General features: G+C 41.8%; 1 long non-coding RNA gene across 1 annotated transcript; it reads right to left on the reverse strand.

Moving 5' to 3' along the window:
- Positions 1 to 226: 226 nt before the first annotated feature.
- On the reverse strand, positions 227 to 4,334 carry LOC138599793 (uncharacterized). Its single transcript, XR_011308743.1, has 3 exons — positions 4,258 to 4,334; positions 1,859 to 1,931; positions 227 to 1,181 (listed from the first exon to the last, which is right to left on the reverse strand). It is a non-coding gene; the product is annotated as an uncharacterized lncRNA (long non-coding RNA).
- Positions 4,335 to 10,352: the final 6,018 nt, after the last annotated feature.

Raw genomic sequence — 10,352 nt, forward strand, 5'->3', positions numbered from 1 at the left:
CCTTTGTGAAGAACACGAGCAAAGAGCAGGACTCCAGCATCACTCGTGGGCTCCCGTTGAGCACAAAAGGTTAACAAGGACAAACTCTCTCTTCGGTTACAGCCTTTATTTCTTCAGCGGGTAAACTCCCAGAGGAGACGGTCACTGGCGTCATCTCACAGCAGGAGTCCTGGAGGGCCTCAGAGTCTGCAGGTCTTCATTACAAACAAACCAAACTACAGGTGAGTGAAATCTGTAACCTGCTTTTATTACTTTTAAACTTTAAAACACTTTGTAAACTGCAGAAATATAAATACAGATTCTTCTTATTCTTCTTCAGCTTCCGACGTCTTGCTGCTGTTTTGCTTGAGTCATTGTCACATTTTACCCAATGGAGAGATTTCAAGGATGCCTGCCAACAAATCTATCAAAATGAAAAGACCAAAACATCAGCAGGTATTTTAAGACTTTCTGACTCTCCACCTTCTTTGCTGTACTCAGCAACAAGCCCATTGGTTCCTCCTCAAGATGTACATCTTTAAAAACCTGAGATTAAAGTCTCTCAGTAGTTTCCTTTAACAACTTAAAATGCTTCTGATTCAAAAACAATGCATGCTAGTTTTGGTCTTCTTCTGCGATTCATTGGCTGAATACCACCAGACTTACCCTGCGATGTGTTTTACATGTCGTCTTGCTTGATAGTAATCTTTTCAAGACCTTAAATAAGCACTTCTTAACCTCAGTGAGAGCCTGCTCGGACAGTTTGTCTTTAAGATCTGGCTTGAAAACCTTTCCTGACGTCCGAACAGGCCGAGGAGACCTCCAGCACGGCTCTCGCCTCTCTGTCAGCTGTCGGAGATTCAATGTAACACCTGCTGCTGCAGCTTCATTAAGCAGCTTCCCAACACGCCAGTAATGAAGTGCACCCAGTGGAGGCTTCACTTTTTATAAAGCAGACTGTCACTGTTTTTATAAGGCCATGAGTCCAGGCTGACATCTGCTCCCTTAAAGTCCAAAACCAGTTCAGCAGTCCCTTTAAAAGTCCTTCCAGACGAACGCTGAGAGAAGATTGTTTCCCATTTTGGACTTGGCAGGTTCCTGATGTCGATGCCGAGGACCTGACGAACACCTGGAGGGTTTCTTCTTCTTTTTGTTCCACAAACTCCCTCCTGTCAATCATTTTCCCGTCGCACCTTCCATTTCTAAAAGAGGCAAAAAAACAAGACGACAGTATGATTAAAAAATAGATTTTTATAGGTCCTAAAAGTGTTGGAACAATGCCTCAATTTAGAGACAGATGCACAATCTCATGTATCTTAAATGATGGCCAAAACTATGGAAAACAAAGCCAACCAAGTGGACTAAAACCAATGACTGTGTATAAAGATGGACGACACCCCTCCAGTTCCTCCAGTTGTACCAGAGTAAAGCCGAAATACCCCCGGAGCCAAAGCCTGTGCAGCAGAGATTGTCTGGTGGCGCTGCAGATATTCACGCTTATGGAAAGTTCAATGACTGTAGTGTTAGTGTTAGTTACGTCTCCTCTCGCCGTTCCTCCTCTACTCTGCTACTCGGGAACAGAACGCTGCAGGAGCCCGATTTGAGGCGGGCTTTATGACCTATACTGCAGCCAGTCAGCAGGGGGCGATAGAGAGGGTTCGGCTTCACTTTTAGGGAGCTGTCATGTCGTTTAAGTTTAGTTCAGGTTATAAAGGTGTTTAAGGAGTGAGCTTCAATGAGCAAAAACATGGTGGGGTTCTTTAAGTGCTGACATGACATCACAGTGCTCATTAATGAGAAGGCAAGGAGCAACTGGAGGAGGTCTTCCCACACACTCACACACACACACACACACACACACACCAAAGCATGCACAGACCTGGCTCTTCATTAAAATTAGAGTCCGTTCCCCCACAGCGGCTTCCTGAGGGACGACGAGTCTCTCTCATTCTCTGTGGACGACAGCGTCATTAATTAACACAAACACACAAATATCGTTAAAGTAAATGCACTTAAAGCACCAACAAAATGTACACACACAGCTCTTACATGCATACATACATAAACAAACACACATGTTAGGGTCACATAGATTATAACAACACACACATGCAGTGACAGTCAGTGTTTTCTCTCTCCCATGCTCTCGTGACCCTGGAGACTCAACAGGAAATTGACTGTGTGTGTGTGTGTGTGTGTGTGTGTGTGTGTGTGTGTGTGTAGGGAGGTTATTAGGAGTTGGATTAGTAGTTGTACACTCTCACGTACGCATGCTGCTTCACAGTGTAGAAATTTAGCTGCATTTGTTAACAAAAGAGGGGAAAAAATGATGTTTTTTTATCCACAGATTTAGATGAGAAACGAATAAAAACAGTTGCTCCGGTCTAAATCGGTGGATGCATTTGTGAACTTGTAGTGTTTCCCCCTTTGTTTACTTAATTTTTTTAAATGTATAAATAAAAAACAATAGACAGTCATCACTAAAAGATCTGATCAGATGTTTTCTGGGGCAGGAGTGACGAGTTCAGGTCAGATCTCATTCATGCTGCCAAATATCCCGGTGGCCACTTTCGGTACTGCAAGCAAAAAATCGTCTGTGGCCCATAAAGCCCCTTTTTCCCCATTACAAAAGATGTCTGTAAAAGTGTCTACCTGAAACTATAAAACAATATCATTTATACCCTTTGTAGTATGAACTTAAATAATTTATGTTTATTTTTACAGGTGTGTTGCACACTGACCCAATGTAAAGTCTGAGGCCAAGTGGAGCATGGAAGCGAACCTGGAATCTAGAAAACGAACTCACTCGCAGTGGGCGCCATCTTTGAATCCGGTATCCACTTATTATACAACATCTATAACCTCGATATGTTCTCAACTAGCTGCTAACATCTGTTGATTGTGCTGTGTAGTCCAGTTAGCGAAGCACATCTGGGTACAGGAGATGTTTAGCACCTTGTAGTCGGGTTAGACGGAGGGTGTAATACACTCCTAATTAAGACACATGTTTTTAAGATTGTTTTGTTCTGAGCCAAATACTGTTGCTGTGTTCAGATCTGCTTTAAAGAGGCTGTATTATGCTGTTTCACATTTTAAGACATATATATATATGATGTTACAATGTCGGATGTCCAGACTAAACGTGGGTGAAGTTTCAGATCGGTAGGTGAAAGTATGTCGGTGTAATGCCCAGGCTGTACAGCTCAGTCTGCAGGCTGCTGTGAACGCCAGGTTTCACACAGTTTGTTCTACACGCTGCACGTTGTGACGTCACAAAGTGCAGCATCAGCAGGCTTCTGAGAGCTGGCCGATCAGAAGAAAGCGGGCTTGTAGGGGCGGGGTTTCTTAAAGGGACAGCGCTGACAGAGGCAGAGGCTGTATGAGGGCCTGCACAGAGCACCAGTATGAGGAAAACTTTTTTAACTGTAAATTATGCTAAGCTACTCCACAGGTATCACAGAGTGAAATATGAAGCTTGAAATTTTGGGCCTTTTATGCCTTTCTTGAGTGAGAGAGAGAGAGAGTGGATAGTGTCTGAAACAGGGGAAAAGAGTGGGGATGACACGGCAGGGGGCCGAGGTCGAACTCGGGACCGCCGCATCGAGGACTCTGTATTTGGGGCGCTCAATTTAACCACTGAGCTGAACCAGCGCCCCTATATTCCATCTTTATCTTTTTTATTATAAATCATCTCTTAAAACTGCATTGAACAAGATTAGCTTTATGCACAATCCTCGAGAGCATCCTGTATTGTACTCCTGGCCTGAATCCTCTCAACAGATGCCATGTAGATAACATTATTCTGCCTCTCTGGTACTAAACTGATGCACATGTAGTGTTAACTTGTTTTGGAGAAAGACTTTTTTGTTCTGTTTCCTGGAAACAATTTGCTTCAGACTGCGTCAGAATCTTCCAGAGAAATTCTGTTCCTGAGAATTTTGGGCGACTTCTCTGATTCAGCAAAGATGATTCTGGCAAAAAAGTAAGAAGCATTTTGTCTCCTCTGCAGCTCTAAGTTGGAAATATAGCATTTTAAAATGTTGCTTCTTCTGTCAATTTGTGTTCTTAAATAATTAAGTGTGTGCAAAAGTGTGTGTGTGTGTGTGAAGATAGCACCTTTAAAACAACGAGAGCTGACCGAGTGCATCACAGACAGCGGCAGATAAAACGGTGTTAAAAGACGTAACCAATGATGTTGATCCAGACAGACATATAAAAGAGTCTATTTGAAGGCCACAGTAAAGAGGTGAGCTCTGAGCGTGTGTGCGTGTGTGTTACCTCTGAGTGATCCGATCTGTACGTGAGGGATGTTGCTCATGTCTGCAGGAAAACCCACGTACACACCTCCATAGTTCCTGAGTACACAAACACACATTAAAACACTGAGCACGTTTATATCAGACACATCCGGTAAATGTTACTCTTACGTATAAATATATTAAATATGAGACATAAATGATTATTTCAACAGATGTGTGCAGCGACAATCTGAATGTAATGACTCACTTCCATTTGTCGTCCTCAGGTACAGACTCCTCTGATCTGTCAACACACACACACACACACACACACACACACACACGCTAAATTAAAGTCAGGAGATCTACATTAACTTCAGAGAAAGGTCAAACAACACAAACATGTTTTAACTTCAGGATATGTGTGTAAATGCTCTTTTATGTTTGTGTGTGTGTTTGAGCTCAGATTAACTTACGCCTTTGATGACGACTCAGCGGGACCTGAAGTCGCAAACAGAGCAAATACGATCTTTAGTGCTTACTCTGCCGGTTAGTCTCATCCTATGTGGGTTATTTTAAGTACAAGTTATTGATTTCACGCTCATATTTTTTCACGCACACATTAAAAACTCAAACAGTCCCTGCTCGCACTTTAATGTCCTCTGCTCGTACTCAGATATGTTGTTGCTCTCACAGCTTTGATGTTTTGCGCACAAACCCTGTCACAATTCTCCAACCAATAGGATCCCACATGTAGTGTTGACCAATGAAATCATCCCTTTCTTGTTGCGTTCAAGTGCACCGCTACCCTTTAACAGGGTCGATTCTCATCTGGAATAAGTGTTCTTTGCATGCTTTCTTTACACGCTCGGGTCGTGTTTGTGTACAAAACTCAATCTAGAAAATGTCCTAATCTCACTGTGAACCAAACACGGACAAACACAGCAGTCTGCAAGTGCAATGAAAAGTAACATCAACATGGACTTTGTTGTATATTCATCAGTCCAGCCTATTTTGAAGGGCGTTCATGCAAACAATCCAGGTACAATGCATGACAGAGAAGACGACTAAAACCTTAGAAAATGTTGCTTTCTTGATATTAAAGCTCTCAGTTTGGTTCTCTTTGGCGCCACCTATGGCGATAAATGGTAACTGCGTGAGCACACTTCCCAGATATCCAGACAGTGCTGCATGTGTGACGTCCACGGTTGGCTCCGGTTGTAACTCTTGATTTTCCTGGCTGACGGTCGCTTTCCTTTTCAGACTGTTTGCTTCATCTGAGCGTCGAGTTTGTTTCTTCTTCTTTGGATTTTCACTTCTTGTTGAAGTTGTATCTGTAGTCATCCATCTTTTCTTTGTTTGTTCAGCCATAGTAGATTACTGTTTACTCACAACACTTGCTGAGAGCAGAAAAGCAGCCGCTTAGCTCCGCCCACCCTCTCTGGCAGACCAACCACTGCTGGCTGATGGAAAACGCGTCAGTAACTGGGCGCCGCTTGTGACTTAACTTCATTTATTTAAATGAAGATCTTAGAGATTATTACTGTAAGCACTGTCAAAAGTAGCATCAACGTAGACTTGTTGCACATTTACAAGAGTTTATGCTCTTATTTTGAAGGTCGTTCTTTCTTGCAAACAATTCAGGTACAACATACGAGAGTTTAGACAACTTAAACTTAAAGAAAAATGTTGCATTCTTGATCTTAAATCCGTCCAACAGTCCTGCAATATAATGATCCTTTAAATATATAATGTGGAAAATGTATTACAGTCAGAAACTGTCCATTCTGTTTTAACTTGAGGTAGACTATCCCTTTAACGGTGGAGAGTGTTAGTAAATAGAGACTAAATGCAACATGACACAGGTGAGAGTGTTGAGTAAAACGAGAATAATGAAGATTATGTAATTTATAAAGTCAGACAAACGACTCTGAAAGCTTCACATGACAGAAAAAGTTCTTTAAATGAATCAAACAGCCTTAAATCTGCAGGATGCTCTCTATTACATGCTAATAGACGACTCGTAAAAATGTTGTTTCTTTGCACAAACATCCTCTCAGTGTTTCTCACCTGCAGTGCCGCCGCCGCCGCTGCTGCTGCTGGTGTTGGTGGTTGGAGAAGAATTTCCACATCCCATCTCTCATCTGACTGAAACCTCAGAGGAAGAGGAAGGAGAGAGGAAACGGCTCAGAAGAAGAAGGAATAAAGAGTGAGGTAGGTGGAAACGAGGAGGGAGGAGTGACCGAAAGCGTCTTTCCTTTTTCTGTGTTTCCCTTTTTCTCTGCGTCTTTCTCTGCAGCTCTCAGCGTGGAGGAAGGATTAAAATGACGGCAAGAGGAGAAGGAAGGGAGGGAGGAGAGAGGGAGAGAGGGGAAAGTGTGTTCACCCCTGCTGTGGAGGGAGCAGAGCCTCTCTCCAGTGTGTGTGTGTGTGTGCGTGCACGCAGGAAGTAGATCAAAGTGAGCTCGAATCGATTTAATTGCATCGTTTTTTGTTCAAATTCAGAACAAGGAAACGTGAGGGCGATTAGAGGAGAGCAGGGGGAGCGTGCAGATGGTATCACACCTGAAGGACACTAAAATTCAGATTTATTGACTCATTTTGTTTTAACATGCAGGAAATTACACTTCAGTTTTTAAATGCTCACAGTGATAGAAACATTTATTGTAAGAGAGGCTGAAAACGAGGAGAACAAAGCTAAACAAGGAGAGCAAAACTAACATTTAACCCAAATGCAAATAAAAAGAAACAATAGACAACAACAAACATAGTCTAAATCAAATGCAAGGAGTGCTGGAGTCAATATTAAATGATAAATTTAATATATTACTTTATCTAGATGTGCTTCTCAAACTATTTCCCGTCACACAATGACCCCAAAACTGACGTAAAGTAGACCCACATTTTATCCGATTTTGTCCCCAATATGTTGGACTTTTTTAAGCTTCCAGATGTTAACACATAAAGAGTCTGAAGCCCCTGAAATAACCACATCCTAACACGGCTATAGGTGGACTATAGTTAGAGTCGTGTCTCCAGGCAACTCCACAACTCCCATGAGGACACAGACAAACTCCTGTGTGAGCAGAGAAAGATGGAGGATATCCACCAAGGAACAATGAGCTCATTAGAGCTGCAGGTAGCGCATAAATGACGGATGAATCTAAGACAATCTCCAGGTTGAACTCCTTCTCATTGTTCTGTATTGATGAGAAATCCACTGATGCTGGATTGATTCAGCTTCCTCCTCAAATGTCAGGAAGAGGAAAACTGTATTTTTAGCCGACTTTAGCTGCTGTTAAAGGTTTTTTCTCTTAAAGATTTTTCGCACCTTTCCATGATGCCTCTTCTGCGTCTAGGTGTTAATTGCTTCGCTGCTCTTATTAGAAGCACAAAAGGTGAAGGTTAAAAGTAAACAGCATGGAAAAAGGAGCACCTGCAGTATCTCTAAAATCTGTTTGTGTGGAAAGAGCTGAAAAAATTGGTTATTTTAAAAATTCAAACTGTAGAACTAAAGAATAAAGTAGCTGCTCGTATAAGCAATCTGACGCCATACAAGGTGCGCTGACATGAAAAACAATCAACATAAAAGTGCCAGGATCATCTGTGCGTTATAGTTATGATCTCGGGGGGCCGGTTTAGTTCAGCGGTTAAATTGGTGACCATATACAGAGGCTATACTCCTCAATGCGGCGGCCCTGGGTTCAACTCCCGCCCTTGGCCCTTTGCCACACTCTTCCCCATTTCCGCCACGATCCACTGTCCTCTCTCTAAAATAAAGGCATAAAAAAACAAAAAAAGTTGTAATCTCGAAGTTCTCAGTTTGGTTCTCTTTGGCGGCACCTGTGGTGATAAACAGTAACTGCAGGAGCACACTTCCCAGATATCCAGACAGTGCTGCATGTGTGACGTCCACGGTTGGCTCCGGTTGTAACTCTTGATTTTCCTGGCTGACGGGCGCTTTCCTTTTCAGACTGTTTGCTTCATCTAAGCGTCGAGTTTGTTTCTTTTTCTTTGGATTTTCACTTCTTGTTGAAGTTGTATCTGTAGTCATCCATCTTTTCTTTGTTTGTTCAGCCATAGTAGATTACTGTTTACTCGCAACACTTGCAGAGAGCGGAAAAGCAGCCGCTTAGCTCCGCCTACCCTCTCTGGCAGACCAACCGCTGCTGGCTGATGGAAAACGCATCACTAACTGGGCGCTGCTTGTGATTATTTCTGTGAATCTCACCACAGACACCCAGTATTTAAATGAAAAATAACTGTTAAAAGTGATATAATACTTTATATCGAGCAAATAAAAAGCTGATATTGGACCGTTTTCATCATCAAACACACAGCAGCAGAGATGCTGCAGATACTGTGTGATGCAGAAACTGATGCATGTGAGGAAACAGAGGATTCACTAGCTTTACAAGCAATCATCACCAGTTCTTCTGATTTTAATTTAAACTTGACCTGCACAGACTATATTTAGACTCCGTCCTTCACTTCTGCACAAACATCGTTGGTGTGATTGACGCTGTCGTCCTGCATGAGCAGACGTGGGAAGTCACGTCGTGGGAAACGCATCATTACTGAGCTCTGTGCAAGGAGGAAAATAACGCCTCCTCCTCCTCCTCCTCCTAATTGTGCATATTTAGTTGGCTGACATTATTGTACTGGTGTGATGGTTTATAAATAAACATGTTAAAAATGTCTTACAAAAGGGTAAAAAAAAATCACATGATCACCTGTGAAAGGTCTCAAATGATGTGTTTTCATCAGGAGGTCGGTGATATTTCTGACGCCTTTGTGCTTAATTGGTTTAAACACGTCGTCATGACATCCTTGTTTGTGATTGGTTGATAGTAAAATACTTTTTCCGCTGTCGTAACAGAAAAGAAAAGTCTTTGTTCCTCTGTTACGTCTCAGGAGGTACCTATTGTTTTCACTGTTGTGCTTCCTTTCTGCCTGACACTTAAAATGACGCATGCCACCTACACACACACACACACACACACACACACACGCGCACACACACTCCCCTCAATTACAGGGTACAGCAAAGTGACTTTCTGAATATAATTGATTGTTCTCAGCGTCTCCAGCAGGAAGTGAAAATGACTTCTGCTCACACGCTGGCAGAGTTTAAATGATACACCTTCTGTTTGTTCAGTGGCTTTAATTAGAGAGATTTAAGGATCCTGGGGGACAAATTTAAACATTGACTACACGTCTGTAACTCTCTGTAATCTAGAGGACATAAACACGACTTTGGAAGCACAGGTTAGGACCTGTAGGAGCTTAAAACTAAACAGACGCTCAGGTTTCACGTGTAAGCAGCTCTTACATAAATATCTTTAACTGTGTTTAAATAAAGTTACTAGTATTTAACTTGTAGGATCATACATGTTGCTTTTAGTTTCAGCCACATTCATGACTTCTTATTTTCAAAATGTCTCTAAATCTTCTTCAGACTCTTGTTTCATTCGTCTGCAGTGTTTGGCTTGTGTTTTTGGGGCTACAGCTATTTAATTTGTGCCATCACATATGCAACTGTTTTTTACTTAAAGCCTTAGTATTGAGTTATTTCTATGACATGAATATATGGGCCAAAATAGAGGTTGCTCTTGAAGGCTGATCTGATTGCACCTCGAAACGATGCTCCTAAAAGACAGTAGCATACAATACATTCTACACAATATAATAAAATAAATAAATACAAATATATCTACAAAATAAGATTCAATTGTCAAGCTTCAAGTTCTTTGTCTGACGCACACAAACAGCAGGAGCTCACAACCAACACTCTGTGCTTGGAGCGAAGACGACAGTTCTGTATTTTGTCCACTAGAGGGAGCCATACACTGTGTGACTTTAATGGTGTATGATGCTACAGTCTGGATTCATGGTGGTGATTTAAGTGGTGATGTAAACAGAAAAATGTCAGCATTCAAGATTAAATACAAATAGAGGGAAAGTGTTGGTTCATAAAATACAAACTGTGGAATATCATCATATTAAAAACACATCGAAGAAGTTAGGCGAGGAAATCAGCTGCCATTGATGAGCTTTATTTGCTCGCCTAATCTGCTGTCTTTTACGTGTACCTAGATTGGATAGTTTCTTAGGTTGTATAACTTTATTACTTGT

This window comes from Semicossyphus pulcher, unplaced genomic scaffold (assembly GCF_022749685.1).
Source record: "Semicossyphus pulcher isolate SPU_LCO1_2020_fin unplaced genomic scaffold, fSemPul1.0.p SCAF_20, whole genome shotgun sequence".
Lineage (NCBI taxonomy): Eukaryota > Metazoa > Chordata > Actinopteri > Labriformes > Labridae > Semicossyphus > Semicossyphus pulcher.